The 13,863-nt window shown below is 42.9% G+C and overlaps 1 protein-coding gene across 1 annotated transcript in view; it reads right to left on the bottom strand.

Annotated features, from left to right (window-relative positions):
* VSX2 (visual system homeobox 2) overlaps positions 1-13,863 on the bottom strand; it is an 80,259-nt gene that overhangs the window by 32,278 nt on the left and 34,118 nt on the right. The gene's annotated exons all lie outside the window — the stretch shown is intronic.

Below are 13,863 nucleotides of genomic sequence, written 5' to 3'. Positions count from 1 at the left end.
GGGGGAAGGGGGCTCCTTCGCCTCGCTGGAGAGTGGCCTCAGGGCAGCGTGTCTCCCCATCCCCGCCCCCCGTTCGCCCATGAAATCCTCCCCGTTCTTCCGAGGGCTATTCAGACCCACATCCAGGGCTCTCCTGCCCCTCCTTTGGGGGTCCGCGTTCCTTCCAGACACTTAGACTGAAGGGCAGCACGCTCCGCACTGCTGGGACCTTTGTCGCCACGAACTTTGCAAGGGGTGCGTGTCCTTTGCCCAGTCCACCGTCCCGAATTTGGGTCTCGTCTGGCTCCCTGCCGGCTCACCTCACCGCGCTCTCCGTGGTGATGAAAAATGCCGCTGCTTTCCACAATATTCGAAGGGAGAGAGAAAATTGGCGGGGTTTCCCCCCACCCATGAAAACACATTACAGAATGACAGATTCGCAGAAGAGTGGGGGAATTCGTTCAGAGTTAACTCTTGAATGCCATGAGAAGATGGGTTCACAGTGTGTAGGGCTGTGAAGAGGAGTGTGATAGCAGCGTCGTTCTTCTGACAGGCGTAAAGCAAAATGAAATTTACAATTCCTGTATGTAAAGATGTAAAGAAAAGATCACGGCGCAACCAAGACGAACAAGGAGGTATTCCGCCCAACAAAATACAATAACATCTGAGTGCATTCCTGGTCTTGATATAATTAGCTTTCTAGAACGCGAATTAGTGCTTTAAAAATTAACAACGTTTCTCCGGGAAGAAATTTCAAGAAAACGAAATGCATGCATTAAACACGGAATTCTGACTATATATATATTGAAAACAAAATGCACACCTAGAAATCGATTATCTCAAATAAATATTAAAATCAAAAACACTTTATTTTAAAAATAGAATCAGGATCCAGTAATTTAAAGATTAGACACTGCCACTGTGCCAAAATGTATTTGATATCTGATGTTTTATAAAATAGGTTAATTCAGCAACCCTTCTGTGTTGAAATCAGATATTAATCTGAATTTAATTTAATTTTTAAAATAATTGTAACATAGTAGTCAACATTTATATTAACAGAATAATTTCAAATGAGTGTAAATTAAAATGAATCCAGATTCAAATCCAAATAAAAACTTTTAAAAATAGTTTTTGTGTTAATTTTTTCCCATCCAAATCAGTCTTTTGGAATTTGATTTGCAAACATACCTGTTTCCATCTTAAACTAAGTTTAGCTGAAAGTTATCCATAAGCATAGGAGATTGAGAGATTTAGATTTGAAACTGGAAGACTATAACCATATTCTGAATGCAAAGGAAACAACTGCATGTATGAAAAACACTGCTCCTTAAACACCTTGTCTATTCATTAATTATACCCTTGCATTTAATAAGGGGAAGCATCCCCCCCCCCTTCTCTGATACAGTTCCTGACATCTCTTGTCATATGACATCATGATATAAAATTAACCTCCATTTTTGGCCAGGCTGTGGACACCCACAGGCCACAGCCACTTCATGTAACATTAAAATTCCAACATAAAAGTCAATTTTTTATACAGAAACCTACATGAAATAGGCACACATACATTCATCACACTTGAGGAACTGCACATGGGGTTCAAGCAAACAGAACTAACTTCCATGTAAGATCTTTGTCTTCCATGACCCAAATCTTCTGAACTGATTATATATTTTTATGCTAGCAGTTTCTAGCTCTGTCCTAGCACAAGGTCCCAAACTCTTCTTTCTATCAGCATAACCAAGCCTTCACCTTCTCCCTGCTTGTGTCAAAGTAAGCAGTTGTATCATGAATGCACGTGGGCTGTACATGAGTCAGTAACCACAGAAAAAGGGTGGCATCAATCAGTCAGGGATTTATAGGGTTTCTGCCCCTTTCTGTTAGGACAAATTCATTTCTTTAAAAAAGCCATAAAATGAGACAGAAAATGACCCTTGGAATACCTGTTTAATCGGAACCGTCATGTTCTTGGCTTCTTGTCTACAACCATGAGGTCTAGAGACACAGTTGTTTTTAAAATAAAAACTAATTTGTTTATCAGGCTGTTTTAAAATCCTGCCCTTCCTCCAAGGAGCTCAGGGAAGTGTACTAAATCAGTGTTTTGATCCTGACAGTAGCTTTTCGAGGTTCCAAATGATTCAGATGCTTGATCTGCATTTTGTTTTGCTTTTAGATTACAATGTTTCCACCATTGACTTGCACATTCGATTCAGTGGTAGAATGCAATTTTCACATGCAAGAAATATCATCTGGCTACGATGGCTGGCTTTCCAGTTAAGAGACCTCAAGTAGGATGGGGGGAAATCTTTGCCTAAAAACCTAAAGAGCTGACTTGGAAATCTCACTGTCAATTTATTAACCAGAGCTAAGCAGGGAGCATGCCCAGTGAACAGCCTTCAGCGCCCACATGTGCCATTCTAGGTCTGTCCATCAGTGTTGTCCGTTTAATTGCTTTTCTATTGTTTAAAACTAAAGGATTCTTTATAGCAGAGCTAAGTAATAGTGCCACCTGCTGACAGCTAAATAAATAATTACACCATGCACTTTATTGTTGTTCAGTTAACCAACAGATTTCAAAACAAAGCAATCAGGATTGCTGGATGCTCTGTTAATGGCTCTGGAGTAAATTGTATAGTTTGTAAAATAACTTTAATGCTTGCTGGAAAAGACTGCAGTTACTTTGTAGGGGCCAAAATCCAGACAGTAGTCAAAATTTACCACAATAGGCTTGAGGCATACTTAACTCTACGTTGAATTTATTTACTTTATAGCTCATGTTTTTCACTGTGGCTTCAGGCAGATTACACAATTTGAAACAGTGCAATAAGAATAACAGAAAACACAAACTAACAGTGAATAAAACCAAGGCACAAGATTTGGGAATAATACACTAACATTTAACATGTATATAGATCCAGGTGGTTTGCCCAGCCTTGTTGGTCTGAAGCAGTAGGACAAAGTTGGGTCCATGTATGAATGACAAAAAGTGGTGAAAAACGCAATGAACAGTGAAATAGGAAGCAAGCAATGAAAACTGACTAAATTTCACAGATGTTAAACAACCTTATTCCTTATTATAAACATGCCCCCCTGAACGGTTCCATTTTATTTGTTGTTGTTCAGTCACACAGTCGAGTCCGACTCTTCGCGACCCCATGGGCGAGATCATGCCAGGCCTTCCGGTCTTCCGCCGTCCTCTGAAGTTTGCTCAACTTCACATTCGTTGCATCTGTGACACTGTCTAACCATCTCATCCTTTGCCGTCCCCGTCTTCTTTGACCTTCAATCTTTCCCAGCATCAGGGTCTTCTCCAGTGAGTGCTCCCTTCTCATTTGGTGGCCAAAGTATTTGAGCTTCAGTTTCATTATCTGGCCTTCTAGGGAACAGTCACAAGAGTGTGGGAGCTTTCCTGACCTCATCAGACAGGCCATTCCACCGGGTGAGAGCCAGAACAGAGAAGGCTCATCTATGGGCAGCTGCCAGTCTTACCCATTTGAAAGGTGGCACCTTCAGAAGGCTTTGCTCAGAAGCAACCTGATTCCCTATTAGAAAATGCCCTTCTGAACATCTGAGCTGTGGACTTGTAAAAGGCAGGCCTTTATTTGCTCAATACTTCATTTCTTTTATTTACTATGTCTGCTGCACACTTTCCTTATTATCTTTTAGTTTTCTCATACAAGTACCTTCTTTCCTCTTTTTAATATACTTTGGGAATAGAATTGTTTTCCCTGTGTGATGAGAAGTTTTACACTTTCTGGTGTATAAAAAAGCACTGTTTTCTATTTAGAAAGTGCTTGCTTTACAAGCTACAAACCAGAAGAATGATATCTAGGTATATCCTTTGACTGTTTCATAGGATGGATATCTTGAAAGTTTCACATGTCTCAATAGGACATTTGTCAGTGACACTTCCTCTCTTTGTCAGGATCACAGAATCATAGAATCATAGAGCTGGAAGGGAGCTCCAGGGTCACCTAGTCCAACCCCTTGCACAATGCAGGAGATTCACAAAGGATATAGCCAACAGTGTTATGAAAGTTTATGAAACAGATACATATGTCCACTGATACAGGTGGGGAATCTGTGCACCCTCCTGAGCCAGCTGGTGAACTCCAACAGTTCCCTAAGAGAAAGCAGGAAAAATTATTGGCACTTGATAGTGTACGGTGTTCTATAGCACGCCTGCTGAAAGCAGTTGTAACAGGAAAAAGGGGGAACAGAGGAAGCACTGATGTGTGGTCAGGACTACTTTCCCCAAGGAAGAAACAGCCTGCCTACTGACAGTTTGGGAAACCAGTAAACTTTTGGCTTGAACTTCTGTCCTTAATGTGTCTGCTTTCTCATAAAACACCCCCTCCCCCAATCATTCACAATATTTCAGTAATGTGGCTCCAGGAATAAAAGTTTGTGGATCCATCAGTTTGTGGATTCTTCTGTTGCCTTTTGCAGAACAACAACAGTAATAATGGTAATGAATAATCATTTGGATTCGTGCTGTCAAGTAGCTAGGAATTTTCATCAGCAAAATTTTGTCTTTCAAAATGAGTACTTTAACTAGGCTCCAAAAGGTCAATAGTTAATTTGACAAATTTTCTCTTTTACTTTTATTGGTTTATCTGTGCCACAAGTTAGGTCAGTTAGGGCAATGCTAACAATCAATAGATGAATGTGAAAATTGCACAACCCTAATTTCTGGCCTGGCGTGAACTGGTCCATGGGGTCGCGACTGTGCAACTGAACAACAACAACAATTTCTGGTACTCACTTGCTTCTTTATGCACAACATTTCCAAGGCTCAAAATAAAGAACAAAATGAAAAGGTTAAAAAATTGACACCAATAAAATCACAAAATTTAAAATAATATGCTAAAAACAGCATTAGCAGTTAAAAGTAAAATATTAACACAGTTTATGATCATACAGGCCATATGTTTTCTGAACCAGAGAGGTCAAAACATCTCTAAAAGGTTTTGCAAAAAGGAACTCACCTCCTCTGGGAGGTCACTCCAGAGCCTCAGGCAATTGTGGTAAAGGCCCAGCTCCTTTCAGCAGATGTTCTTACCTCCCAAAGCAAAAGTAGTTGCAGGAGGACCTGACTCACCAAGGGCAGCTGCTATGGCGTCTTATGCAGGGCGAGGCAGTTTCAAGTAAGCCCCAGACTATGTTGAAGGGCTTTAAAGGAATGCACCAGAACCTTTAATTCAGGAACAAACAGGCTGTAGTTTCTGGGACGTCTTCATATGAAGACCCACATAGAACAGTCAGTTCTACAGGTTATGAAAATGTGGATTAGCATGGAAAGTTTTGCCTTCTTCAAGAAAGATCTACTGCACAATAACAACAATTGGTCAAGGCATGATTCAGTATCTCCCCTGGTATCTCCCACAATGCCGCTCCAGAACACTGCTAGTTCCATGCCTGCTCCCACAATGCCGCTCCAGAACACTGCTATTCTCCACCACATTACCTCTCCTTGTCTGGGTTTAGTTGTGCCTTGTTTAACCTCCACATGACCAAAGTTTGCAAACTCTTGTTTAGAACCAAGACACAGCTCCTTAGTTAACATACTATAGAGCTGTGTGTCATCGGGTAATGATTTGACCATGGCAATTGCCTAAATCCAGTGCCTCCAATCACCATGCCATCAAAATCTAGTCCAGCACAGAAAGGTAAACTTAGGATATGACATAGCAATGCAGAAAGATAAATCTAGTATAACACACACGACAAGCATAGGTCCTATAAGAAGCTGAAACTGTTCCCTAGTTGTTATGGAAATTATCTTGTTCTGAGCTGCACAAGAGCCTTGACATGAATGTTGAAGTCATCCAGTCCCATCAGTCATGGGGTTCTGTAACACAATATAACTTCAGCTATTTCAGAGATAGCATCTTGCATATTGCAGCATCCCTATTCTCATATGATGTATGTATGTATGTATGTATGTATGTATGTCTGTATGTATGTATGTATGTAAAACACTGATTAAAAACTTTCCACCTTGCAGAATTCAAGATGGTTTACATTATACAAAACCCTAAAAGACCAAAATTTAAAATCTGAATTAGGACTGCCAATAAATAAAAACTTAGTCAGATAGCCCTGGCCTGGATAGCCCAAGCAAGTCCGATCTTCTCAGATCTTGGCAGCTAAGCAGGGTCAACTCTGGCAAGTACTTGGATTAGAGACCTCCTTGGAATACCGGCAGTTGGGAGGTGGGGGCAGGCTTTATTTCTGAATATCCTCCAGGCCCCCAGTAGGGGTCAGTCACCAGAGGTCGCCATGAGTTCCAGGTACACACACACTCAAACACACACATATGAAAAATACACACAAAAAAACCCCTTAGTCAAAGACACTCCTACATAAAACTGTCCTCCACTGCCTCCTGAAGACCGTAAGTAATGGGGCTAGGCGCACCTCCCTGGGGACGTTGTTCCATTTGGGCTACCACTGAAAAGGGCCTTTCTCGTGTGCCCATCAGATGAGCTTCTTTGATTGGTGGGACACTCAGGATCAATATCAAGGATCACTGTCTGATCAAACCTCTCCTATATTTTGTTGAAGATTCTTTGCTACCTAGTGCATGCTATGTTAACTTCTGAAGGAGGACATGTTAATAAGTGACTGTTAACAGTTTCCTTTTTAAAATACAGGTGAATTTACTAAAATGTTAATTTCACAATAGTGGTACACCTTCAGCAACATTTATTGTCTGCTGTTAAGGAATAGGCAGATATGTGCATGTATGTTCAGCGCAACCACTCAGATATTCAGAATAACCCTAAGGACTTAATGGAGTACAATGTCTCTTACTGTCTAGCAGCTTGTGTAGTCTTAACTTCTAGAGACCTGTGGCGGATACAGCCCTAACTTTCAGAGACCTGCAGGGAGACTCTTGAAGCCAGAAACACAGCGTGTACATTAACAGAAATTTTCAAAGAAGTATCAGAAATATCTCTCCAAAAGCCAAAATAGGGACAGTTATTTTTTTGGTTTGTGTGAACAGATACAAGAAAGCCTTTAAGAGTGACACACCACAAATCAACATATCACAATTTTCACAGCCCTTTCTGTGAAGATGACACCCATAACTGCTGTGAAACACACTTCATGGTCACTTAAACCTTCACCTAGAGGTTTCAGCTGATCCAGAAGATCGTAGTCACTCTCCTGGTGAGGTTGGGCATCTGCAGCTATGTTACAACAATGCTCCTGGGTTTGCACAGACTTCCTCCAAACTCCTAAGCAAAATTCAAAGTGCTAATTCTACATAAACTCTCCACTGAGTGATAGAAGTGCGGTTGCGGTAGAGTCTCTAATCTGGGAGAAGCGGGTTTGATTCCCCACTCCTCCACATGCACCTGCTGATGTGACCTTGGGTCAGTCACAAGCTCTGGCACAACTGTCCTTGAAAAAGAGCAGTTTGTGTCAGAGTTCTCTCAGCCCCACCCACCTCACAGGGTGTCTGTTGTGGGGAGGGGAAGGGAAAGGAGTTTGTAAGCCGCTCTGAGACTCCCAAGTGAAGGGCGGGGTATAAATCCAATCTCCTCCTCCTCCTCTTCCTCCTCTTCTTCCTCCTCCTCCTCCTCTTCTTCTTCTTCTTGCCTGATACTCTCTGAGAACAGAGAATGTTAACTAATGTGCTTTCTATTCATACTGCTACCTACAAGCAATAAGAATGGTAGGAACCAAGCCCTGAGGCTGGGGAAGGACTTAAACTACAGATTTCAATGTCTAACAAATTTTCAGGCAGTAATTATACAGTTAATTATTGCACAAGGTCCAAACATCTTTCTTCAAGGAGAGCCAGCACAGTTTAGTGGCTAAAATGTTGGACTCGGATCTGGGAGTTCCATATTTTAATTCACTATGGAAACCCACTGGGTGAACTTGGGCCAGTCAGTCTCTCAGCCTCACAGGTTTGTTATCATGAGCATAAAATGGTGGAGGGGATAACGATGTTGTAGTGGCTTCGGGTCACTAATGGGGGGAGAAAGGTGGGGTATATAAATAAATAAATATATCCTATTTTGCCAGACTTAAACTGAAATATGTTGACAGTGAAAAATGTCTTCCTTCCTTCCTTCCTTCCTTCCTTCCTTCCTTCCTTCCTTCCTTCCTTCCTTCCTTCCTTCCTTCCTTCGATTCATACCCTGCCCTCCCCACCAAGGCAGGCTCAGGGCGGCTTACACAAATCAATACATAAGTAACAATTAAGAGCCACATAAAATAATCTAAAAACAGTTCAATTATAAAACAATTCAGTATAATAAAATGTAGCAATAATTTTACCAAAAGGGAAGGGGGGGAGGCGTGTATTTTTCCCCATGGTTTCAAAATTTCCAGAAATTTACATCTCCATTAGGGAATCTCACAAGTGTGCACGCTCAGTTTTCAAAGGTCGAAATAATCTGGGTCAGATTTTGCAAAACCAAATTAGAAACAGATTATCTTGAATCAGTAAAAACCGCTATTAAATTTATAACAAATGTCTGAATGAAAACAGGTATACAGAGACCTTATAAGACATTTATTCATATAACAGACGCATATTTAAGTCTGTTTTTCTAATTTTGGAGAGCATGTATAAAAACACAAATAGGGTCGCACTTTAGCTAACATGTACTTGTTGTACTATTAAGTGCTGCATGGAATGTGATAGCTCAACTACCATGAACACTTACTGGATAGTGCCATAGTAGTATCATTGGTGATGTGACCCAATCCTGATGGTAATTCAGTTCCATTTACAGGCTGCAATTCCAAGAAAACTTTCCTGGGAGTAAGCCCCACTGAATAACATGAGACTTATTTGTTTATTTAAAATATCTATGCTGCTGCTTCAAGGTTCTGCTTGATGAGACTTACAATTAAAACCACAGTATTAAAAGACAAACCAATGGACATAAGCAGCAAAAAAATCCATAAAACAGAAGCAGACCTTTAAAAACCTCTAATTAAAAGCCTAGGTAAAAATATGTATTTTAGCCTGGTGCCTAAAAGAAAGTCAAGTTGGAGGAAGGTGTTCCAGAGGTGAGGTGCCATAATGGAAAATGCTCTGTCTGTAATCACCATCCTCTTCATCTCTGAAGGGAAGAGGCACAGAAGGCAGGAGTAGATGCTATGGGAGCAGACGGTCCTTCAGGTACCCTGACTGCAAGCTGTTTAGGGATTTAAAGGTAAAAATCAGCACTTTGAATTGTGCCTGGAAACCGATGAGCATAATCTGAGAGACCTGTTTAGCATTGTTCCCTTAGGCTCCAGTTACTGTAAGCTTGTGCCTCCCCTAATAAAAAAAAAAGTCAATGCAAAGATAACTATTCCTTCATCGCCTTGTGAAACATCTTCCCTGACATCCATAGTAAGGAAGTTGAATATCGTACTGCTGGTACCAAACTGGAGAGAATCTGATTTGAAATTGCAAGTTTGCCTGCCTTAAGGCGTATGACTAGGATGGGTTAAATACTTAAATATATAAATCTTACATTGCCTTTCTGGCAGCTACTTTATTTTCTCCTGTACCCTTGCCCTCTCCTTCCATCTAATTATGCCTATGGATGCAAGCTATAAAAATCAGATTGAACTCAGTGGCAAGAATAAATACTCCATTGACATGTTTAGTGAGATCCCCTTGCAGGTTGTCCTTCTCCTGTTACCTTTCTAAAGAGGTTTCTACTTCATCCTTGGACAAATTAGACATTCTCACTGACATGGATCTTCTTTATAATAATATTTTAATTCCCCTTTCCCATGTTCATTATACAACCAAGCTAACTAGGCAAATGGATGGTATCTTTTGTTGTTACTCTACTAGATGTCACATGATCACAAACAGAGTTTGATTTTCACTTAGAGCATTTGGGTGTTTGTTTTTTTTTTAATTGAAGCATGTATATGTGCCAAAGTGAAATATGTGAAACAAGCCACATTGCCGGTGAGGTGGTAAGATGCTTTATAAGAACCCATGTGTGTATTGGTTATTTGGGCTTGTTCAAACCTAGTTTACACAGAATTGTTTACCTTTTTATGTCTTTGAATTAAAAAAAAAAGATGGAGAATCACCCACTATATTCATATATGCTGCAAACGCCAAGACTGTATTCTAGTTACTTGTAATTTGCCCATACAGATCTTTTTTCAACTTCTTTTGCAGAGTGTGTCCCATTTTCAGAAGGTGGAGCTCTTTCTGTATGGTGTGAAGCCCACCTAAGACCAAACACTTTAAGCGTCTCAGATATCACAGGACCTCAGACTGGGAAGAGAAACCACTTGGACTACCATGTTTTGTTTTTTAAACTTCTGCTGTTTGCTTTCCAGGGTGTTCTGATTCTGAATTGTGAATTTCAAATAGTGCTAAAGACAGATGTGAATTACTCCTAGCATATACATTCTCAAATGGGGAATAAGAATTACACCTTCGTCTCAGGAGTGTTTGGTGCTGAGAATTTTTTTTTGCCCCTAGCATGTCTCTTGTACTCCATTCTAAGAGTATTACAATCTCAAGACTTGGTCTTTCCAACATGCTTAACAACATTTCTCTCTGTCTCTAGCCCCCTCCCTCTTTTTTGCTTAACATGCAGTCTGGGGAAAAGTTCTGGTGAATTTAAAACCTTGCTCACTTTGCGGTATTTTAGTTACTAGCAATAAAGATATAACTCACTCTTGCTTTTGGATATTTCCTAGCAGATCAGCATGGCTATCTGCCATTTCTATCTTACTTTTTAGAAAACAAAGACCTGTCTGGATTTTTATTTTAAAAATAAGCATATTGTAGTAGTTGAAGTTTTGGACAAAGAAACCTGGGTTCAGATCTCCACACCATCATATCTTTCATTGGGGCACCTTAGGCCAGTCATACACTCTCTGGCTAAGCTACCGCATAGGATTGTTGTGAAGATAAAATGGAAGAGGAGAGAAGCATGTACATCATGTACCCTGAGACCCTTGGAGAAAGGCAAGGAAATATTGAGTGATCGACCTGATGTCTTACAGATGGGCTGAATTTTTTTTCTCTGAGGTGAATGTGAAAATCAAATATGTAGCTGCACAGACAGGATACCAGCTGCATCTTTATCCCCTAAACCTGCAAATACTTTTTTTTTCATATGTGCACGTGTGTGTGCGTGTGAGTGTGTGTTCACCTGGAAGTCACTGTGACCTCTGGTGACTGACCCCTACTGGGGCCTGGAGGATATTCAGAGAGGTGGATGAATAAAGCCTGCCCCCGCCTCCCGACTGCTGGTATTTCAAGGAGGTCTCCCATCTAAGTACTTGCCATAGTTGGTCCTGCTTGGCTTCCGAGATCTGGTGAGATCGGGCTTGCCCGGGCTATCCAGGTCAGGGCCAAATACTTTAATACTATTTCTTTTTAGCTACAATTATAACTAAGATAAAAATAACTTAAGAACATAAGAGAAGCCAATGTTGGATCAGGCCAACAGCCCATCCAGTCCAACACTCTGTCACCCAGTGGCCAAAAATACCAGGTGATATCAGGAGGTCCAGCAGTGGGGCCAGGACACTAGGAGCCCTTGCATTATTGACCCCCCACCCCAAGCACTAAAAATACAGAGCATCACTTGCCCCGATCTATACCTTGTGGCTAATAGCCACCGATGGACCTCTGCTCCATATGCTTATCCAGTTCCCTCTTGAAGCTGTCCATGCTTGTAGCTGTCACCACTTCCTGTGGCAGTGAATTCCATGTGTTAATCACTCTTTGGGTGAAGAAGTACTTCCTTTTATCCATTCTAACCCGACCGCTCAGCAATTTCATTGAGTGCCCACGAGTTCTTGTATTGTGAGAAAGGGAGAAAAGTACTTCTTTCTCTACCTGCTCTATCCCATGCATAATCTTATAAACCTCAATCATGTCACCCCTCCGTCATCGTTTCTCCAAACTAAAGAGCCCTAAGCGCTTTAACCCTTCCTCATAGGGAAAGTGTTCCAACCCTTTTATCATTCGAGTTGCCCTTTTCTGCACTTTTTCCAAAGCTATAATATCCTTTTTAAGGTGTGGTGATCAGAACTGTACACAGTATTCCAAATGAGGTCGCACCATTGAATGATACAGGGGCATTATGATATTGGCTGATCAGTTCTCAATATCCTTCCTAAACTGCTACTCCATTAAAATATGCTGCAACACATCAGACTAACACCTATCTAAGCCAATCTTCTGTCTCCAATGTTTTAAATCCTTTAAAACGATTACGTGGCAAGAAAAAATATCTTTTTTGGTTCTCATTAACTACTGTGTAGGCTACAAAAAATTAACGGAATATTTTGAAAGCCATTTCATCACATCCAGCAAAATCTAGAATTCGAGGAGCTTTAAGTATTTTTAAGGCCAAGTGACCAACAAATGCCCTGGGGGGGGGGGGACAAAGATAATCTCCTCCTTAATGAGTCCAGTGCCATATTTAAGACGAACAAAGTTTTATTCAAGGTATAAGCTTGAACTAAGACTTTGTTCTGCTGCTTCAGACCAACACGGCTATCCACCTGAGTCTCTCCTCCTTAATGTTAGTCAGGCCTCGGTTCCTGCCGGAGCGCGCAGGAGCACCGCTCCGCCAGTCAAGAGCCCAGGGGGTAAGTACATAAGCCCCGCCCCCTGCTCCCACCAGCCATCAGTTGGGCAACCGCGGGAGGGGTGGGAAACATTCCCCCACCTCCCTGAGCCCCGGGGTGGTGGCCTTGGACTCGTAGGGGCAAATTCCACATCTCGTAGGGGCAAATTCCACCTCCTTGCCGCTCGGAAATCACACAGGTGAGGTCATTCTGGCTCCCCCAGCTCTCGTTAGGAGCTCTTTAAAAAGTTATGGGCACCACCGCCGCTTTCAGCGGCAGTTGCAACCGCTGTGGGGGGGACGTTCCCCCGTCTCCCTGAGCCCCGGGGTGGTGGCCTTGGACTCGTAGAGGCAAATTCCATCTCTCGCTGCTCGGACATCACACGTGAGAGGTCATTCTGCCCCCCCAGCTCTCCTTAGGGGCTCTTTAAAAAGTTATGGCCGCTGCCGCTGTTCTCAGCGGCAGCTGAGACGCCCGCGGGGGGTGGGGCCTTGCACTCGTAGGAGCAAACTCCACCACTCGTGTGTGATGTCCGAGCGGTGACGCCAGGGGGGGGCAAGGCTGGGCGAAATGTTCTCCTGCATCCCTGAGCCCCAGGCTCAGTAACTTTTCCCCCATCATAGAGAACAATGGAGGGGATGGGGCAACCTGTTTGGGGGCCCTTAAAATTGGACCCCCTGGTTCAATGTTCCTGAAACATGGCAGGTATCTTGGGGAGAGGCTCCAGCAGCTACCCTGCGATTTTGGAGCCTCTCCCTCAAACCCTCTCCCCTCCAGCCCCCAGAATATACCCTATGTTTTCACCATTGACTTCAATTAGGCTTGCCAAGTCCCCCCGGGGAGCGGGGAAAGCCCCGCCCAAGAGGCCCGTTCCCCGCCGCCAGTGGATCGGGCCCTGGGGGGGAGCCCCACCCCGATGTGAAAGGGGCCCAAATGGGCCATTTGAATGCACATCCCTCCAGCAGCCGGCATGCTCGGGCTCTCTGCAGCCGCAGGGATCCTGAGCAAGCCAAGGGAAGGGAAGGTGGCTTAAACCGCCTCTCCTTCCCTCCAGCAGCCGGCTTGCTTGGGCTCCCGGAGCAAACCAAGGGAAGGGAAGGTGGCGGAGCAGCTGGAGACATTGAGCCTCAGCTCCACAAGTAATGAGCACTCGAACCCCGCCCCCAGCAGCCCTCAGGCCGGAGCACCTGGAGCAGTCTTGGGAGGCGGATTGGCAAAAAGCAAAACCAAAAGCGCAGGAACTCGAGAGAACTCCAGGAATGGAGCCGGTTCCTCTTCCACAGCCCAAAATGCGACCCACGAATCCTG

This window comes from Gekko japonicus, unplaced genomic scaffold, assembly GCF_001447785.1.
Source record: "Gekko japonicus isolate JY-2015 unplaced genomic scaffold, Gekko_japonicus_V1.1 scaffold719, whole genome shotgun sequence".
Lineage (NCBI taxonomy): Eukaryota > Metazoa > Chordata > Lepidosauria > Squamata > Gekkonidae > Gekko > Gekko japonicus.
The sequence above is the reverse complement of the archived record's forward strand: the minus strand, read 5'-3'. Positions and strand labels throughout refer to the sequence as shown.